At 38.9% G+C, this 21,985-nt stretch overlaps 1 protein-coding gene and 1 long non-coding RNA gene across 4 annotated transcripts in view; one reads left to right on the top strand and one right to left on the bottom strand.

The window, feature by feature from the left end:
- LOC134296712 (uncharacterized) overlaps positions 1-14,133 on the bottom strand; it is a 31,643-nt gene extending 17,510 nt beyond the window's left edge. The window contains exon 1 of the long non-coding RNA XR_010003543.1: positions 14,060-14,133. This is a non-coding gene — a long non-coding RNA (uncharacterized LOC134296712). The remainder of the gene's footprint in view (positions 1-14,059) is intronic.
- adgrv1 (adhesion G protein-coupled receptor V1) overlaps positions 1-21,985 on the top strand; it is a 328,646-nt gene that overhangs the window by 217,028 nt on the left and 89,633 nt on the right. The window lies entirely within an intron of this gene.

Here is a 21,985-nt window from a genome sequence, read left to right as displayed (position 1 = left end):
TAAATGACCCTTCATTTTAAGGGCATCTGCTGAGGTCCTCCACATCTTCAATGAAACATCATACAACAAGACAAAGGCCTTTTTGGACCTCCCCCAACCCCCCCCCAGAATTTTTAAAAAATATTTTTGAAATGAAATAGGGGTCATCTGAATTTTGAAATGAATTTCTAAACGAATTTCTGCACACTCCTAGTAGCCATCCCCCAGAGGAGCTCAGTATGCAGGGCAGATTGTGCGGGAGAAGGCGATCCTTTAGGTAACCTGAACCCACATCATGTAGGGCTTTAAAGGTCGAAACCAACACCTTGTACTTTGCCTGGAAACTAATTGGCAATCAGTGGAGTGACTTTAGGTGTAATATGCTCACTCCTGATTGTTCCCGTAACCAATCTGGCTGCCATATTTTGAACCAGTCAGAGTTTCCGAACTTGGTACAAAGGTAGCCCAAGATAAAGTGCATTGCAGAAGTCCAACTTTGAGATTACCAGTGCATGCAATACCATCATTAGGTCCTCAAAATCTAAAAAGGGGCTCAGCTGGCATATCAGCTGAAGCTGATAGTAAACAATATCGACCATCGCATCGACCTGGGCTGACATTTGGAGAGACAGATCCAGGAGCACTCCCGAGCTGTGAACACAGTCTTTCAGGAGGAGTGTAACTCCATCCAAGACTGGTTGACACACCTCAATCCCCAGATTTGGACCCTTGATGGCAAGCACCTCTGTTTTGTCTGGATTCAGTTTCAACTTGTTTTTCCTCATCAAGCCCATTACTACCTCCAGGCATTCATTCAGAGGAGACACGCTATCCTTAGCTGAGACTGTTTTTGAAGGCAAAGAGAAATTTATTTGGGTGTCATCAGCATACTGATAACATCCTGCTTCATGCCTATGGATGATCTCTCCCAGCAGTTTCATGTAAATATTTAAAGGCAATGGGGAAAGAATGATACCTTGTGGGATACCACATAACAGCTCCTTTTTTGAGGAGCAGCTTGTCCCAAATGCCACCATCTGGAACCATAACCACTGCAACACACCGACTACAATTCCCAGCCCCTCCAGACATTTCACACTGATACCATGGTTGATGGTATCAAAAACCACTGAAAGCACTCCCACTGTTAGTGTTGAGACATTGATCATCTACTAAGTCAACCAGATCAGACTCGTCTCTGTATCTTTCTCTCAAGTCAGTTTGATATGGGCAAGGAAGTGTGTGTCATCCAAGACTGCCTGGAGTTGGAGGGCGATTTCCTTCTTAATTATCTTGCCCAAAAAAGGAAGGTGAGACATTGGTCTGTAATCCCATTTACAGAGTTGCTGGACACCTCGTTGTTGGTCTCTGCTCCAATGACAGCATCTAAGTCAACTCTTATGCAATGATAACACTTTATTTATATTCCGCCCTATCTCCCCAAGGGAACTCAGGGGGATCACAGTACATATACACAGCAAACAATCAATGCCATTTGGATAGACAAAACAGACAGAAAGGAGGTATGTTTTGTCAAGGTCCAGCTTCGATGCCTTTAAAGGTTGTGCTCAGATTCAGTGATAGGGGGGTTCCATTGCTCCATTCTTGATGACGAGCCATCAAGACTTCCTCCTTCCTTTTGGTCACTGGCATTTCTGATCTTTTTTTCTTTTTATGGTGAAAATACTCCTCCACTTAATTAGTGGCACCTAATTTCTCTACTTACAGCTCTAAGCTGTTTTCAAATTGCTTAGGTAAACAGTGAACTGGGCTTGACAGTCAGGTGCTTATCCTGACTGGGTTTCAAACTGACCACCTTTTGGTTGGTAGATCTTATTACTGCTGGTGATTTGCCAGCTGTGCTAAAGCCAAGCCCTTTGTGCGAAATTTTATCTGAAAAAATGGTTATTAAAAGCATCACAGTGAACTACTGAAAATCTCTCACCACTCTCACCTCTCAGCTGGACATGAATCTGTAGGTGCAATGCGTGCAAAGAAAAACATTTTCTTCACTGCACATATTGCCGCCTTTCAGGAGCAAAGGTGTCCTCTATACTGTGTCTAGAGGTAAGACAAAAAATACACTGAAGTCAGGATGCAACTGTGATGCTGAATAGGGGAGGAAGAGCCATGATTGGCTGCCACGTGGTCCCATTATGGATGGGAAAATGTGATAGCTGGACCCTTGCTGTTACAGCCATTCAGCCAAACCAAACAAACCAGATTGGCTGAAGGGAACTGACCACTCCAAATTCTGAACAACTCTAATGTTTAATCACATGCTTATACAGGACTCCATCCAAATTCATAGGCACAGACTTCTGCATAGCAAAATCCCTTGCACTCCCACAGTACAACTTCAAATGTGCTCAAGTGTTTCACAGCCATCTAGAACATATGTCAAAGAAATCTGTAATTCTTCAAAAGAGAATCCATTATCTCAGTAATTTCCATTAACTGACTACATTATTTTACTGTGAGAAATGTAGATTAAAGATGTACATATATATACATTAAAGATATAGGATGGCTTTACACTGCAGAATTAATGCAGATTGACACCTCTTTAAATGCTCAATGCTATGGAATATTGGGAGTTGTAGTTTGGTGGAGAACTGATCTCTTTGGCATATAATGCTAAAGACTTTGCAAAACTACAGCTTCTTGGATTCTATAGCATTGAGCCAATATTGCATTAATTCTACCGTGTAAACATACCTATCCTATAAACTTAATATGCTTTGCTGAAGTGGAGAGGTAGGCCAGGGCACAGCTGTTTTGCTTTAAGGTCTGAGGTATTCCTGGCTACTTAAACTGATTAGACAATTATCTGAGCCACAATAGTCTCTACTGGAATTTGTGTGTTTAGGCTAACAAAGTATATTGACATTACATTATCCCTGATAAATATCAGCTGTGTTACCTTGAGAACATATAAGTGTTATCTTGTCATCAAGATCTAAAAGGGTTGCTCCCAGCATATATAGCTAATATCGTAGATGGCACTAGTGTAATGTTATCTAATGTTCAATCTTGTATTTGCAAGGCTAATGCTGCACCCATTCTGTGCCTGTTGGTACAATCAGTCTTGAGATTTGCCAAACCATGATTTCAAACATGTACCCAATAGTTAGTTAGCAAGCATACTTACTATTATATAACCAAGCATACTTACTATTATATAACTTAATGTGACGTGAGGCTTTTGATGCTATTGGGATGTGCTGATTCAGTTCACTAAAGCCGCATAACATTGAGCCCTTCCACACAGCCATATAAAGCAGAATATCAAGGCAGATAATCCACAATATCTGCTTTGAACCGGATTATCTGAGTCTGCACTGACATATAATCCAGTTCATTGTGGATTTTTTTTACAGCTGTGTGGAAGGGGCCATTATCAATGCATGTGTAGTCTTAAAGCACAGACCCATGGAAGGCTTTTCACAAATTACAGGTCCTGTTCAATGTTCTTTTGGGGGTACTATTTGCTATACTCTCTAATGTACCAAACTTGCAGATAGGCTTAATAGTTCAGTATAAACAAATTTAAAATATAAAGTAGTTTTCCCGTTTATTAGAAATATTGGAACAAATTCACAGTGCAAAATAAAATTCAAATGATGTGAGTGGAATTGGCTGTGATTCTTTGCCAGCAATTGTTTGATAATTGTAGTGCATTGAACAGTATATCACAGATATACAACTTTCCAAATGTGGTAAATGATGCTTCTCCTTTTGCATTCCATAAACAGATGATTGTTCAAAAGTGTTGGTGTACCCTTTGGTTGGTTTTTCCAAAGTTTCATTATTATTCATTTAGTATTTTTAAACAGGTGAAAAAAACCTAGAATAGCTGGTTATTAGTTTCATACCTATAATCTGTCATAGAAAAATCAAAGCAAGAGCCATTCTTTTTTCAGGTGTCCACTGAAATCAAAACTGACAGAAGTAATAAATAGCTTTTTATGATTTGCAAATCAAAAAGAGTAGAAGTAATATTTTAAAGAAGTTAATACATTCTTTGAAATATTGCTGCAGGGAAATCCAATCCCAAATTCAATGGAACTTCCTTTCGCCCAGGAAAGGGAAACTTTGGCATGCCTGGGGAAATGTAATGCCTGAGACTGCAGAAATGTACTAACTGCAAAACCAAAATAAAACAAAACCCACCCACCAGAATTGGAAGTGATGAGAAATTTGTTTCTGTTTTTTTTAATAACAACAACAACAACAACAACAACAACAACAACACGTTTTTAATAGCAAGACATTGCAGGGAGCAGGGCAACCTATTTCAAAGATTAGTGGATGCTCCTGGGACCTTTAAGAAGAGGCAATTCGTGCTTTTGCTTAAAAAGGTCATTGGATGGATGGGAGTGATAGACTACTGCAAAAATTGTTTTAGTTTACCTCATATTTCCATTCCTGCTTTGACCAGTGATATCTGCACAAGTACACAGATTTATCCCTTGTGTGTTCAATAAACTTGTTCATTTTCATTAGTAGAAGTGCTTCTTTACCTGCCTAGATCTGGTCTCCCCGCCTCCACTCATTTACTCCAGGCCTGACAAAAATATTTTTTGCTTAGAGCTTGTTAAGTCTAGATGGCTTCCAAGGGTTTTCAGAATGCAGAACTGCATAGAAATTGCAAACACTTCAAGGTAGGAATGTAAATAAAGCTCAGCATCTATCAATGCATATGGAGCTGCTTTAAACAAACTGTAGCTGCCTAGTTTCCTTTTTCGTTTCAAGGGGTATGTGCAGCTATGCTTTGAGAAGGATGCTATTCTCTTTGCTTCAGGTAGTAAGAAATGCAGAATAAGGGAGACACAACCTTTCTAAGCATTTTGAGGCAACATGAACTTCAATTGTGCAGGCATAATCTAAAGGTCTTATAATACCACGGTGATCCAGATTTTTCATTTGGTCAGACCTTTTCTTTGGAACATGCAGTTTTCTTAACTCCAGGAGATATAACTCTCAATATTGTTACTGATGAGACGTGGCAAGCTCTGGCCACCCACCATTCATCCTGCTACTCTTTTGGAGAAGACATTAAAAGATGATGAGGCACATTCCTTAGGAACAGCTAAATCAGGTACATCTTCAGCTTTTACTGTAGTCTCCTGCCTCCTCCAGATAATTGAACTCTTGTCTACAGGCCTGCAAAACTCAACCTTGGCCAACCAGTAACCATTTCTGTGTGGGATATAAAAGATCCTTACAGCTGTTTTTGGTTCTGGAACAACAGGTTTAGCAAAGACAGAATGATCTCCCAAGCTTAGCTCATAGCCATGGTGGTTGGGCAGGGAAGTTTACTGGCTGGGACAGTTCGGAGAACTGCTGTGCCTTAGTCACCCAAAATGTGAAGGCCTTGGACAATGGAGAGTTCCACCTTATCATACAGGAAAGGTGGCTGGGTGGGAATCAAAGCTGACTGGATGCTTTAGTGTGCTTGCATGTTTTCAACTAAAGAGGGTTGCCTGGGCTGATCCACTGTCCATTTCTGGAGAACAACTCCCCCCCCCCCCCCAGCACTCACACATACATGGTAGAAGAAGAGGACACAGAGGCACTTGCAGCTGGACACCAACTCTGGGTTTTATTCCAAAGGTTAAGCATGTCTCCATTTTTACACATACATTTCCTTCTCTTTGCTTTTTTTTTGCCCAGAAATTAGTGAACAAGAAAATACATTATCTATTAAAATATGCACCTTGATTCTTTATCTCAACCTGCATACAAAATAAATCATTCCACCCAGGGCCAGCTAGATTGGAGAAGTGTCCACTGGAGGAACCATTTTTGTTAAGAATACATGTGTGAATGGAAGGATACACACAAAGATACTTTGCAGTGTCACAAAGGATGCTAGGAGAGGGAGTTAATGCAGCCTGTGTCTAGTTTCTGTGTTTCTGTATCCTCTGGTATACTACCAGATAACCAACAAGACCACCTGTCAGGTCATGTGGTGCTGCTATAGCGAAATATAATTGTCTAGTGTAGATTATAACACAAAATGTTTATCAGTAGTTTATTAATAGGCATTCTTTGGATTCCAGAAGCATTATGGAATCCAAGGAACAATAATTTCCCATCAGTGCATTTATTTACATTGATATCATGCCTTTCTATGAATAAACTCAAGATGATAGACACGAATAGCTCTCAATTTAACCCCTGTGAAGCAGTTGAGACCCAAAAGGTAAACAGTGTGTCTCAAGCTGAATTGGGGGTTTGAACTTCAGTTTCACCAATCCTAGTCCAACATTATGAAAAGACAACGCTGTAAATTATTCTCCAACATAAGCATGGCTATGCATAGAAATGCATTTCAAAAAGCATAAGAATGGTTCACTAAGGCAACAGGCACAGAGATATTTTTAATTAACTTAGGTAGCTTTTCTTTCATTCAAATCATAATCAGTGGATCACACAATAATAAGTAAAGTAAATATGCTTGGAGGTTATATCTTTTTCACATTTGAAGCAATCGTCCTTTTATAGTATCATGAATGCTGCAGTAGAACTAACACGTTACAATGTGCTTCTCCTGAAAGAATGCATTTTTCTTCTCTGAATTGTCTGCTGTTGTTAAATGAGCGATTTTCAACATGCATTAGTTAGCCGATTCCTTGCATGAGCAGCTTGGAGTCAAGTCAGAGTGCTATATTCTAAGTCTGGGAACAAAAGCTAAGAGGGAGAGGAAGCAAAGATGCTGCTGAGGCTGGAGCTATCCAGTTTGAGCCGGCACCGGTTAGCAATGACGGAGACAGTGGAGGTGGGATGGGGGAAGGGAAGGCAGTTGCTGGGGGAAAAATACATATCTCTTCCGCCCTAGCTAGCTGCTGAAAGGTTCACAGTTAAAGCCACTTTGAAACAGATTATGTCCCTTGAATGGTGCTGGTTGGCACAATTTTCTGCAGAAGAGACAAGGTAGTTTCAGTATGCAGTACATAGCTGGAGCATTTACGATAGAACGGCTCTGTTGCTTTCTGGCTTGCTAGTTGTTTTTTTGCTGTACAGTGACGTAACACTGGCATATTTTTTTCAGGTTTGTGATTTCACATAGTCAAGAATTTATAGTATGTAGAGAATAAAGAATGGATTACAGCCTTTCAAACACAGACTGGATGCATTTTTAAATTTTCATTTCATCCATATTCTGCCATTGTTTGATAAATGAGGTCACCCTAAAGGCATCTAAGAATCAGTGTTTTGGAAAAGAGATACATATTACAGTACTATTTTTCAAGAATTATGCAGATGGTATTCTGTACAGGGATTTGGGAACAACTGAACAGAATGGCTTTGATTCACATTTGTGAGTTTGCCATGGTGTACTCAGATTACGATACTAGGGATTCTCAACAAATTTAAGGAATGATTCTATAGTTATTGCAGGGCTTTCTGTCAAATGCCACAAACAAGATACACCACCAAACAGTTTATACTCTAAGTACTTAATCATATGACCATTCTGCACTATGTTGTGCTATAAATCAATTTATGAGCTGATTTACATGTAATTTGGAAATAAAGTGATTCAGAATGGACATTATGAGTATTTTTGACTCTCTGAGAACTGGAGGCAGTAAAGAAAGGAAATTAAATAGTAGCTGATGGATAACAAGGGTCTCATCACACTTGAGCATTTAATAATAATAATAATAATAAAACTTTATTTATACCCCGCCACCATCTCCCCAACGGGGACTCGGGGCGGCTTACACGGGGCAAATCCACTTTAAATGCAGCAACTGCCTCCTGAAGAATTCTGCTCATTCAGAGAAGCCCAGGGCTTCTCTGGATGAGCTGTTTATAGGCCCCTCCCTAAACTACAAACTCTAAAATTCCTCAGGAGGCAATCATAGCATTTAAAGTGGATTAAAGTGGATAAATTCTCAAGTGTGATGAGGTCCCAAGTCAGGTTTATGGTGTATCTTCTCTGGATTTTATTCCAGAGGATAAAGAAGTTGTCCGTGGTGCTGAATTCTATGCTCTATGTATGCCATAAAACTTGTTTCGATAAACCTCATTGAATAGTCTGGTGTCTGGTTGTTGCAAACAGTTGGAATTCTTGAAGCACATGTAGAAATGTTATTACTGTTGCATTAAGAGATGGAATTGGAAGAAAACTTTCACATCTTGGAAAGACTCCCAAGAGCCGAGGGAGCAGTGAAAGATCCAGGCTTAAGCAGAAAGCACATTGCACATTGGGAAAACTATTCTTTAACTACCATTCCCAGAAATACACCACCAACATGCCCACTGGCTATGCTGCTTTGTTGACAAACAATAAAATTTCACAAGCTCTATAAAATACATATCAACAAGTAATGGCAAAAAGCAGTATGGTAGCATAATTGAGGATCCATGGTTGCCTACGATATGAAGGCATTGAGTGAGCTTCAATGTTACATGCACTTCATCCCATCCCTTCCATATCATATTATTTGTCCAAACTGAGAACAAACCCTGTAGTATATGAACTATTTTTTCATTGTGGAAACATTTAAATATATGAGATCTTGTTTGTAGCATGCATGTTAATATACTAAGAAGCAGATTGCTACATTAATATGCTGCACAATGGCCTTCAGAGGGAAGCTTTCATATTCTGAACCTGGTAGTATTTTTTATTGTTTTTTTAATGTACCTTTTCTAATTCTTCATTTTCTTTCACAGTTATCCATCTATTTTTTGCTGGCTTATTATAAATGCTTCTCTCTAATTGGCCAAAGCAGAATGCAAAATAGTTGAATTTATTTCTATTGCATCATTACACATTTGTTAGAATCTAGTAATACAGTATATAGATATTGATTCATTCCGGCTTAGATCATTGATTATTTTTCTTTTAAAATAAACTTCACTCTGTAGGAGAGGATAAATATATTTCACAATGAATTAGCTTTAAAGAAGTGTTTTGATACTCAATGAGAAAGATAGTTGATTTTTCCCAAGCCTTCAGAAAGTTATCTTTTGTAGTCACAACATCAGGTCTATTTTCATGCAGTGAGCTTTTAAAATGGTGTTTTGTAGTTGATTATGGTAACCGCAAAATGACCAAAGGTTGGAAAATCCTCTTCAGCCAAAAAAAAAAAAACCCAATGAAAAAAGAGATTCTTTGGCTGGAATTCCATTAGTACACTATGCCTGAGTATCTATGCCAGCATAGAGGGTAGAGGTAGGATGGATTAGACCACAGGTATTACAGATACAAAGGAAGACATAGGAGAATTTGGTTGCTGAAAGCCATCAGATTTTGTCCATTATCCTTCATCGCTGCTGCATGATCCTGGAAGGGCAATTTTACTAGCATATTATACCAGAAGCAACAGTGGATTCTGACCTCTGTGTTCACAGCAGATGGCAGAATTTTCTTGACTTGTCTTCACTAACAACATTCAGAGAGGACAATGCAATTTTTTAAAAATGTTATCATGTCATTCACTTTTTTAAAGGTCAAATCCAGTGCTCCCAAGCTGGCCAGAAGTAGTGCCAGTAGGAATACTCCTAGTTTCACATAAGTGATTTTGCTTACACCATCTCTAAAGTGATTATTACGCTCCACATTCCTCTCGTTTGATGTGCTGTCCTGTGGGTTTGCCATTCTGACTCTGAGTTTGTCAGCATTTAGTTGTTGGGGATTAATTGTCAGTTAGCCCTGAGTAGTGTGGATTCACACTTTGGTTGAGATGTGTTTGCTCTAGCTTAAGCCATGTGGAAATGAGAACTTTTTTGGTAGTGTGAGAAGGTACCTGGTGCTTTTGTGGATTACAGAGAACATTACAGAGCGGCTGCTGAGGTAATTTCCAATCAGTGTGTGTTTGTTCATGCATGCAGCTTGTAGCCACACACACCTCTTCTCTATAGTTACTGCCTTTATCTTCAATATAAGTGTTCCACAGTTGGAATGTTTCTTGCTTCCACCCTACAGAATACTAAGATATGGAATTTTGTGAAATATTTATAATTCTCTGCTGAGAGCTTTAGTACTGTAGTTCTGGAGAGTAAGGGTGCTTCTAGACAGCATCAAATTGCAGAACAAATAAGTGGGGCAAAAAATCACAGGACCTGACAGCAAGTCAAACACAGACCTGTCAGTCTTGGTAAACGGCCCCCTGCTGTCTTAACACCTTTATTTGTAGCGCATTTTAGAAATCCGTAAGATGGACAGGGGACATCAAGCGGAAGTTTACTTATTTAAAAAATTGGCTCTCCAAGATGTGCTAGACCTCATATGTGCTCATGCCAATATATAAATGTACATACAAGCAGATTTCTTATCTCTCCTCACCCTATTGTGAATTCAAACGATGTTTAATTTAATAAAGATCAGAACAAAGGAATGCTTGCAGAGAGTTCTCATGGGAATTGCTTTACATTTGTGTTTCCATTTGGCCTCCTGTGTGTCAGTGGCTCCATTTGTTTACAGTCAAGATCAGCAGTAGCAAGGAACTAGTTACTGTTAGCTTGCAAAGTATTAGTTGCCAACTATGGCTGTAACTGTGTAGAGAAAATACTCTCTGAAGTCTTGAATCTGTAGTCTCCTCTTCCTCTCATGACTTTGGTTTATCCCCTTTAATTAATTTTCCTACCCCTTCTTTCCTTTACTCTTTAACAACTCCCCCATCTGGCCGCCTTTTCCTTCGATCCTGCTTTTCAGGTTTTATGTGTTTTCGCCTTCTCTAGTTTTGTTTTGATTTTTGGCCAGCTCTTCATCTAACCATGACTTGGCGCAGTTTAGCTAATAGTTCACAGTGCTATCAGAACCATCTGTTCAACAGCAAACACTTTAATTTGTTTGATAACTAAAACAATAGAATCACAGAGTTGGAAGAGACCACCATATAAGCCTGTCTTGTCTAAGCGAGATCTTGCAAATTGTTGTACTGGTGTGCACACCTGTCTGTGTGCATGCATTTAATTATGCATGATTTTAATTTGTTTCATTTAATACTGTTTCATCTCATTTTAACATTTATCTTATGAATTGTTCAATAAGATGTTTTTAATTTGTTATAAACCACTTTAAGAGGATCGAATAATAGTAGTAGTAGTAGTAGTAGTAGTAGTAGAAGAAATAATAATAATCATAATAATAATAATAATAATAATAGAAAATTTTCTAGTGACACGGACCTGCTAATAAAGCATTTACATAGAATGTATGATGTTTACTGCTTCCACATAATAATGTAAAAAATTTCCCTGCAATAAATAATAGTTTCCAGATTATGTTTATGCAAACATTTGCCATGATATTTATTAGTCTTTTGTGAGATTTATTGGACTTTTGATAGCATCTCAAATGTACAGTAAAAATGCCAGGACCAAACACTTCATATCAGATATGGGGTGTAGATATTTATACCAATAGAAGCTTTTTTCACCTAAAATGCTAATAATAGCAGCATTGGTGGTAGTTTATTTTTCATTGAGATCATCGCCAACAAAAGAAGAGTACCACACTGCAGTTCTGAAGAAAGTTTACATGTGCAGTGCTTTAATAAAACTAATAAATCCTTGATGTAGTTGCCAGGGTGAAGTTTGGCCTTGAAAAGTAAAGTTATTGAATATGGGAAAGATCCTGAGTGATCATGCTTCGGCTTGCATGATACAACATGATGTATTTGCAGTAATGCTGAGATCTATTTTCAGTCTGCTTGGGAATTGTTGCTGTGTTCAGTGACTCCTTCCAAAATAAACAATAATGCTGATAAGAGATGATGTTTGTTATTAAATTGAGCATTAACTTCTATTTGGAAAATAGTTTTATGTGGCTGAAGAAACAAGAGTCAAATGGCTTCTACTCTATTAATAGGACAAAATCAAATTTACTCGTCAGACATGTAGATTGAATACATTCAATTGGAATATCGAATTGCTTAGAATCTGGTTGTATTACAAAATCTATTTACTCTAGAAGTCCATTTGAAATCATTATGCTTACTTCAGTTAAGGGGATTCATCAACTGTAGCAGGTTTGGGGACCATTTTTTATGATTAAGACCTTCTGAAGGCTGAACAAACATAAAACACAACAACAACAAAATCCAAGTGCCCCAAAGTCCATTTTGGGTTAGTACAGGAAGCCCTTGTAACCTACTTAAGAGGTGAATTATACCCAGAGGACTCTAGGAACAGCAACTCACCCTCTCTTTTTGGCTAGGAAAATGTAATTTAGGAGGTGTCTATTTATTTATTTATTTACAGTATTTATATTCCGCCCTTCTCGCCCCGAAGGGGACTCAGGGCAGATCACAATGTACATATATATGGCAAACATTCAATGCCATTAGACAAACAACACACAGACAGACACAGATGCTATTTAACTTCCCAGCTCTTGGTTTTGTGAGGGTATGTTGATTCCAGCTACAGGAGGAGCTGCTGCTTCATCACCCACTGTGACAATGAGTCCTTTTGATGGAGTACTTCCTCATCTGGCATGCACACTGCTGGACGTTTTTATGGTGTTGTAAATTAGTTAAATTAGCCTCCCCACATAAGCGATCCCTAAATTTTCCTACTTGGCAGATACAACTGTCTTTCGGGTTGCTTAGGTAAACAACGAGCTGGGGCTATTTAACAGTCGGGCACTCAATCCAACTCAGGCTTTGAACTCACGACCTCTTGGTCAGTAGTGATTTACTGCAGCAGGCTACTAACCAGCTGCACCACAGTCCGGTCAACAACCACAAATCCATATTGTGAAGGAATGCATATCACCCCAGCATTTTGTCCAGCTGTTCAGAGATATCATAACTTCTGGTGGCATAGACAGCCATTAGGAACAGAAAGGATATTTGCTTTATTCAAATTTCTTGTGGGAATATCTTTCAAGAACGGCAACAGAATGGATGTCTTTACTTAGAAGTTCATCTATTTCTAAGGCCTGCAGTGCATTTTGGAGGCAAGTGCATTAAAACAAATATGCATACATATGAAATAATGGCCATATTTTAAAGTGTTACAATTTTTAGAAAATGTGTACTGATATGTTTTAACCAATGGAGAAATGTGCATGTTTTGAAAAACTAGCCACACAAATATCCATCAATTTTCTGTAGGGTAGGAGGGAAAAGTCATGAAATGCTGAAAAACTGGGGTCTCATCTATACTGCCATATAATGCAGTCTCAAACTGCATTATATGGCAGTATAAATTGAGCCATCATGACAATGAGACAGGAATGTGAAAACCTGCTGAATAGTTTCTGGTGGATATTTGCCACAGAGACATAGGCTGGATCTACACTGTCCTATATCCCAGGATCGGATCTGGATTATATGAGCCTACATTGCTAGCTAATGTGGAATAATCAGAGAATCTGGAATCAGGTCCTGGGATATAGGGCAGTATAGATCCACCTAGAGTAAGTGTTAAGAAATCATTAAATAATGAGATAACAATCATATAAGCCATTTTGTATTTACTATGTGGTAAGAGCCAAATTATGGCAAGATCTCTCACAATATTGTGGAACTTAATCCTTTCCTAGAACATAGGAATCTGAAAATCATGATTTTATAACATCAAATCTCTATTCCTGCAATGTGCTCTGCATTGCCATACCTTTGAACGTGTTTTGAAAACATTACAAAATGTGGCAGAAGGAGACATCAGATCCCGCCCACAACATGAGGAAGAAGGTATGAAAGTATAGAACAAACAGTCCTCGACATCTGTGCCAGCCACACCTTGGTTTTCAGGCACAGTACAAAGTTATAAAACCTCTATCTTTGTTCAACAGCCCTCAGGGTGTCTGCATTTGAGTTTGGGAAGATTGGAAGATACTATCTGTTAAAGAATTCTTAAATTAACAGGTGGTGTAACCAACCAAGACCTTTGCAGAGGTGACTCCAACTTCCTATACCAAGAAGCCCAGTTCAGCCTGAATTTGCAAGTTTGCTGTAAACAGTGTACAACTTTCTTGTTAGGGAAGTATTTTACTGAGCTTAGTGAGAATTTTAAAGAAAACATTTTGCCGTATTATTAGCAGATTCTTAGAATGTATTTTTGGATTAAGTTTGTATAATAAACATGTTGGTTTTTATGGGTTGCCTACCGTAGTTCCTTGGAAGTGGAGCCCCAAGGTTGAGAATCGCTGATTCAATCCATATTCTAGTAGCATTATTGCACAGTCTCTCGGCTTCTGCAACAGCATGGAAATCAGTTTTCTAATTCAGTCTGACATAAGTGTGACTCACTAAATCAGATGCTGCCCACCATCCACCATGTGTGGTAGCATGCCAGATGCTTCATCTAGTCCTCTGTGTTTTGTACTGCTAGGGAAACAAACAAGACTGGACAATCATTGCCTGTTTGTGCAGACCTGGTCTTTTTGCAAGGCATCAGGTAAGCATGGTGTTTGATATGCTCCACTCTGCAGTTCCTTTGAAAAGGATGTTCTTTGAATCAAATACCATAAAGAAAGCAGTCATGGCACAGAAACACTCGACAGGCCTGTTAATGTTTGTCAGCATTTTTTAATGAGAACAGCAGATTTTTCAGCACTGGCTTTGCTTCAGGTTATTCATCCTAATTGTTGTTTACAGCAGAGGTTCTGGAATGTATGAATAAGTAAACAATGTCTTTAACCTTCTTCACACCTAGCTATAAAAACATATTCCTTGCCAAAGGAGAAGCGGGAGGGACACACCCTTCTAATAGGCTGTATAAACAACTGATCTTTCAAGTTGCTAGAGAACATCAACAGTTATATAAGTCATCATTTCACTTGTTTATTTTATTTTAACTGTAAAGGAAATCCATATTGCAGACTTCCAAGGAGACAACGGAGCTAGATCCCTGTATATTCCTGAAGTAGACATATTGATTTGTGATTATGTGTGGATCCAATACACTGAGGAGGTAGCTGGCAAACCCCTAGCTCTTGTTGCGCTGTGTGTCCTGGCATCCTTAGCCACCACAGCCAATTGTAAGCAATGCTGAGAGTTATAGTTCAACAACATCTGGAGAATCATATAGTATCCACCACCACAATGCATTGTCAAGAAAAAGAACTATAGTTTACTGGACCAGGTTATGGATCATAATTTCTCATAAATAAAAGCCAAAATTTTGATATTTTACATAATAGTAGCAATATTTCAGTTTTGGCTTATATGGTTATTCTGACACAGCAGCAAATGTTCCAGTATTCTCTGTTTTCCAGTACTGATCCTTGATAGATTTGCTGGTACCTCTAACTATCCCTCTTTTGTCCCTTGTTTTGCCATATTGAGAAGAGTTCCTGATTATATTTTGCTAGTGGGTGCCTCCCTAAGAGGAACAGGCTCATGGAGCATTTACTGATTTAGATTACTAGATTAATGCAGAGACCAAAATGGTGTTGTGTTGACATTTTGCACTTGGCACAGTTTTCTGGCATGGAAAAGGAAATATGCTTTATTTATTTATTTATTTATTTATTTATTTATTTATTTTTTATTTACAGCATTTATATTCCGCCTTTCTCACCTTGAAGGGGACTCAGGGCGGATCACATTACACATATAGGCAAACATTCAATGCCTTTTAACATAGAACAAAGACAAACAAACATAGGCTCCGAGCGGGCCTCGAACTCATGACCTCCCAGTCAGAGTGATTCATTGCAGCTGTTCTCCAGCCTGCGCCACAGCTAATTCCTTTAGCTCTTTCTCTCATGGACAATACATAGGGCCATACTGGGGTCTCTTTTGCCACCATGCTTTTCCTGAGATTCATGGAATGGAGCACCACAGTACTCCTGAGTTTCGTCAGTAGCAGAGATCCAGCTATTCTTCCTCTAACTCCTGCAGTCCAAAGGGAGTAGGTATTCAAAGTCAAAAGTTCATTCCGTCAGGGAATGAAGAAATTCCTGTTCTGAACAGTGAATAGAATCATAGGTTTCTAAGCAGAGGCTGGATGGCCAATTTTCAGGGGTGCCTTGATTGCATTTTCTTCAATGGCAGAGGATGAACTGATGGCCCTTGTAGTCTCTTCCAACTCTATGATTCTATTTGAAAGGAATTCCATATGCCATCTAGTCCAACCCGCTATATTGCAGGGATACACAGTTAAAGATCTACCTGTATTAAAATGACTCTAGAAACCATTATCTGTGGATGTCTGTTCCACTGTCAAACTTACAGTCAAGAAGTTTGGAGGAGTCTCTTTACTGGCAATTTGAACACGTTGACTTGTTACTGAGGGAGAACAAAAAAAGCTTACTCTATCTTCTTCAGTCAATCCCTTCATATATTTGAAGATAGCTGTCATATTATTTCTCAAGTCTTCTGCATGCTAAACATACCCAGCATATGTTGGTTTTCCTCATATTCTAACATTCGTCCTAGGAGGTGGGAGTTATGGCTTCCCAATGATACTAGAACCTCAAAGCAATGGCATAGTTCCATAACCTTAAAGTCAGATCCATGAAATACATTGTCAGCATCACTTCATGTGTGTCTTTGCTTGTGGGGGGGGGGGGATCTTGGATGGTCCAAAATGTTCTGCTACTTGAGACAGAACAGCAAATCCTCCTTTCAATATGCATGGTACCCAAGTCCAGCTACATAATTTTGGCACATGAGACAGAAAATACAGTAAAGATGTTTTATTAAATTTGGTAGGGAAAAAAAGCAATAATAAAATAAATAATTTGTCATTGTGCTTCAAGCTTGCTATCTGCGACAAGAGGTCACTATGCTTAATGCAGAACTGGGAAATGTGTGGCTGTCCAGATGTTTCTTGAATTACAACTCCAAACCACATTAGGTAACACAGATAATAGTGTAGAATTATAGGAGTTGCAGCCATGCATTTACCTCCTATGGCCTAATAGTGCCTCTTGTTCTGATAACTTGGAGCTGAGACAAAGTTTGATTCATAGAAATCACAAAAGAAAAGTTAAAAACCTTAGGTAACAGGAGATGTGGTATTTTAAGATATGTATTTTTAAAAACCTCTATTGTGAATAGATTTTCCGCAGAACAGCCATCACCATTCTTTTCATTCTCACAAAAGGTTCTATCAATCCCCTCTAAGAGCTTATCTAAGTGTATGAATTAGAATTACCAGTGTCTTCATATAGCCTCTCCCTTCACCTCAGGCTTTAATTAGCCTGGCTTGAAAATGTATGATGCTATAATACTTGGGGAGCCTTTCTCAGTCTAATGTTTTGGACTATATCTCCCTGGCCATACTGGCTAGAACCAGTGGGAGTTGAAGTTCAAACCATCTACAGGATCCTATCTACAGTGGGAACTGACTTTAGTGGCGAACACTTTGAATAACTGGGGGTACCTAGTATGTAAGTTTTTCTCTCCTTGCTTCACTTTTACTCAGACAGAAGGTAAATTTCCAAAGCCTAGTTACCAGAAATTTGGTAATCCCTGAGTAAGTAGAGTCATGGCTGGCTGTACCACTGTTAACTTGCTGAGCATGCTGTGGTGGTGTCATTGATGGAGTGATAGATGAAGTATTCCCAAGTTGCAAACTGACTCTCTCAGGAGGAGAATCTGGAAGAGAAACTAGGACAGATGAACCAGCGGCTAACAGTACCTTTGATTTGTCTGGACAGTGCTATTATTTCCTTAAGAATCGTGTATTTACCAAGAACCAGTGTGGTGTAATCATTTAAGCATTGGACTCTGGAGACCAGGATTTGAATTCCTGCTCAGTCATGGGAACTCACTTTCTCAGCCTCAGAGAAAGGAAAAAGCAACTCCTGACTAAACAAACTTTGCCAAGAAAACCTGATAACTTCACCTTAATGTCACTGTAAGTTAAAATGACTTGGAGGTACAAAACAACAATTTGTGTTTAGTACTGTACATACAGTGTACATGTAGAAAGTTTGCTCACCATATGCAGTAAGAATCAGCCCTGAATTAGCTGAAGAGGTTAAAGCATGGCCTGCACAACATGTGGCCCAGGGGACAGATGAAGCCCTCACAAGGCTTTAGTGTGGTTCACAGAGGCGCTCTGAGTCTAAGCGCTACAGCAGAGTAGCCATTGGAACTTGTCATTCCCCTCTATGTGTTTCCTTTCTTTATGAATCAAAGTTACCAAACTAATGTGGCAAAAGTGGTGTCACTGCTCAGGACACTGGAAGTGCTGGTCTTGGCTGGAAACATGGCCTGAGGAGGTTGTTGTATTCAGGTTAGAGTAGTGGGGAGCAAGGATGAACTTTTAAGGTGTATTGGATCTTTGGGGGGGGGGGCAGAATTTTAGGCCCCAGGTTATGTTAAAATTTAACAACTGGAGCACAAAATTCTGCTCCCCCCCCCCAAAGGTGTGATACACCTTGAAAGTTCATCCCTGTTTCCCACTATACTAACCTGAGTCCAACAAGGACAGGAGCAAGGACTGAGGCACTTCTTCTGTATCACTTCCCTATTCCTTCTAAAACAGCCAATCTAATGTTAAAATTGGCCATTTTAAAGGGAGAAGGATGTGGTAAAGAAGAAGTGCCTCAGTTCTTGCCCCTGCTGTTACTTCTTTTTTCTTTTTTTCTTTTTTTCTTTTTTTGCCTCTTGGTTGCCTCAACTCAATGTCATTCGTTTCCCTCATTTATGACGGAGAAACTTAGCTTCACCATGAAGTTCTTGCAGGGTCTTCATGGCGAAGTTAAGCTTCTCTCTCACAAGCGAGGAAAATGATTTGTGCAAGTTGGTGATGTTTCTCTCTGGTGGAGAAGATGACAGAAGCTACATGGGGCAATGAGAAAGGAAGGGTGGTGGAGGCAAGAAATGAGACACTTCTTTTAATCAAAAAAGGACTGCAACCTGCCACCATGGTGAGAGGAGACAAGAAATCTAGACTCTTCCACACCCTCTCATAAACCCTGAGTGAAGCACTAAAAACCTATCTGTGACCTGAGGTTTAGCCTATTTTAATTTTGGCCCCTTTTGCCAAGTTGTGCAAGCCTGTACTAATGCATAAGAAGAAAGCACATCTATGTGAGCGGATTGGCAGGTTCAACCGTTTCTTCAGCTGTGGCTTCTGTCGGTCTTGGAGTTACTCTCAATAATAAAAATAATTATAATAACTTTAGTCTTATATCCCACCACCATCTCCCCGAAGGGACTTAGGGTGGCCTACAAGATGGCACAAGGTGCCTAAAAACAACATAAAAAGGAACACAGTATAAAATACAATAAAATAAAATACATGCAACGTATAAAACATCAATTCAGATTCAATCAAGCTGCAATCCTCTAACTGCGTTGGTAAATTACTGGCACCATGGTCAGGCTGCAAAAATTGGAATAAAATAAGTACCAGCTGCAGTAATAGAGAGAAGGCATGAGATAAAGTGCAGGATGTAGGACAACTAGGGGCTTAATATTCTGAAAGCCTTGATTGAAGAGCTATGTCTTCAAGGCCCTACAAAAGGAGGACAGTATGGGGGCCTGTCTAATCTCCCTGGGGAGGGAGTTCAAAAGCCAGCGGGCCACCACCGAGAAAGCCCTCTCCCTCATTCCCAGTAACCATGCTTGTGATGGTGGTGGGACAGCAAGGAGGGCCTCCCCAGCAGATCTTAGAGCCCACATCAATTCATGGGGTGGGGTGGGGGTGCAATCACAAAGATAAGCAGAACCCAAACTGTTTAGGGCTTTATAAGTGATAACTAGCACTTTGAATTGGGACCTCATGATTGAATAAAGCCTTTATACATAATATTTGGATTCCTACCCATCATCTGATATAATAGCAACCAAGGAAATAAACTTAGCTATACCTTTTGTTCTGTTATTTTTGTTGCATTTGAAAGACCCAGTGGCTTGTTTCAATACAGTAGAGTCTCACTTGTCCAAGCCTCGCATATCCAAGCTTCTGGATTATCCAAGCCATTTTTGTAGTCAATGTTTTCAATATATTGTGATATTTTGGTGCTAAATTCGTAAATACAGTAATTACAACATAACATTACTGCGTATTGAACTACTTTTTCTGTCAAATTTGTTGTATAAGATGATGTTTTGGTGCTTAATTTGTAAAATCATAACCTAATTTGATGTTTAATAGGGTTTTCCTTAATCCCTCCTTATTATCCAAGATATTCGCTTATCCAAGCTTCTGCCGGCCCATTTAGCTTGGATAAGTGAGACTCTACTGTACTTTCTGAAAGAAAGATTAATGCCAGCTGTTTTGAAAGTTTATATTTTCTATTATTAGAGTTAATATAAAGCATTAATGAGGTTGCTGCTGTACTAGAAGCAATAGTTAACTGAAACAGAAGTTAACTGAAACAGAAGTATTAAGAAGACATTTTCTCTAAAGCAAAATAGGAAAGCTAAATAGGAAAGAATATGATCCTGAGGAGAAATGTTCCAAAATCAGCATTTTTCACTGAAGGTCAGTTCTGATGTTTCTCTCTGCCTTGTAAGAATATATTTTAACTCCAAATAATCATACTGAGAGGAAAACATTGAAGAAAGAATTGTATATTTTGTCAGGGGCCTGAAATGTCTAACTGGCCAATGTTGCCTCCTGAGTCAATTTGTCCATTTGTCCAACTTCTGTATAGCTCCATAGCAAAGCTCTCTGAAAATTTTATAATTTTAAAATGTATGAAACACACATAGGAAGAAATACCTGATAGTCAGATCATGGGATTAGAGGAAAACCTTGCCTGAAGGGCTAGTGACAGTAATAGTGCATCTGCAGTATACAATTGATGTAGTTTGACACCACCTTAACTGCCTTGGCTCTATGTTATGGAATCATAGTTTGGTGAGGCACCAGCACTCTTTGGCAGAGAAGGTTAAAGACTTTGTAAGGCTACAACTCCCTAAGTCCATTGCATTGAGCCATAGCAGTTCAAGTGGTGTCAAATTGCATCAATTTGACAGTATAGGTGTATCCACAGAGAAAATACTTATTTGCCAGCATGACAAATAAAGTAAATGATGGTGGTGGTGGTGGTGGTGGTGGTGAGTGTATTTAGATTTAATTTTGCTATAATATTGTACCATTGATCTTTTACTTTATTGTTGATGAGCTTTGATGTTGTTATTAATTGTTTGCATAATGTTGCTGGCTTAATTTTGTATGATAAACCTCTCAACAATTGAAAGTCTCATTCCAAAATCTCACAAAACACATACAGAACATACACAGAGAATGACACATTTCTGTGCTGCTTCAACTGATTTTCATTGGCTCCTCTCCAAGCCTTTACTTATTGTAGACAACAATTGAAGTATTCTCCTACCTTGTGAGATTGGAAGAAGAGAGATAATTGAGTGCCATCAGCCTATTGTACTTCAAATTATTTGATCACATCCCCAAGTATTTCCATGTTGATGTTAACATCACTGTGGAAATAATAGAACTGTGTTACACTCCACAGGAAAGGTCTTGTGGGACAGTACCCGTTGTACCACTTTGCCAACCAGAGAGATCAGGCCTATTGCAAAGTGTTGACATTGTTTTGGAGTTTATATTGTCAGAGGGGTTTGTTTCAGCATACTTGGTTATTCTTTTGCTTTTGTGATCAGCACATTTTAAATCACATAATGACTTGTATTGCTTTACTCAAAGTACAATGCTGATATTCCTTATGTTCTGCAATGTAAAGGCAAGCTAGAATAGCTCTGCAGTCTTTGTTAAGTATTACTGTTATTGTTTTAGGTCAGGGCCAAAGATCACAAAGGAAGCACAAGTAGGAACTGTATTTTTATATAGGGATGTAATCAAATAAACTTTTCAGAGCACACAGTCTCAAGATGCATAGAAAAGAGCCATGTCTGGGTGACTCTGGATGAAACAACATATAGGGTTGCTAAGTTTTTACTATCTAAGACCTTGAGAAATCAGGAGCAAAACCTGAGACTTAGAGATGTCACAAAAGGTCTCTGCTGATATCTCAAGAAGCATCCTTAATGTTGATGTCATTAAGATTGAGGCAGTAGGCATCACCCACAGTTGCACAGAGTATAGCTTTCAAATTAAAAACACCAAGTCAAAATAAATATGAAAAAATCATTCATGAACACCC

This window comes from Anolis carolinensis, chromosome 2 (assembly GCF_035594765.1).
Source record: "Anolis carolinensis isolate JA03-04 chromosome 2, rAnoCar3.1.pri, whole genome shotgun sequence".
Lineage (NCBI taxonomy): Eukaryota > Metazoa > Chordata > Lepidosauria > Squamata > Dactyloidae > Anolis > Anolis carolinensis.
The sequence above is the reverse complement of the archived record's forward strand: the minus strand, read 5'-3'. Positions and strand labels throughout refer to the sequence as shown.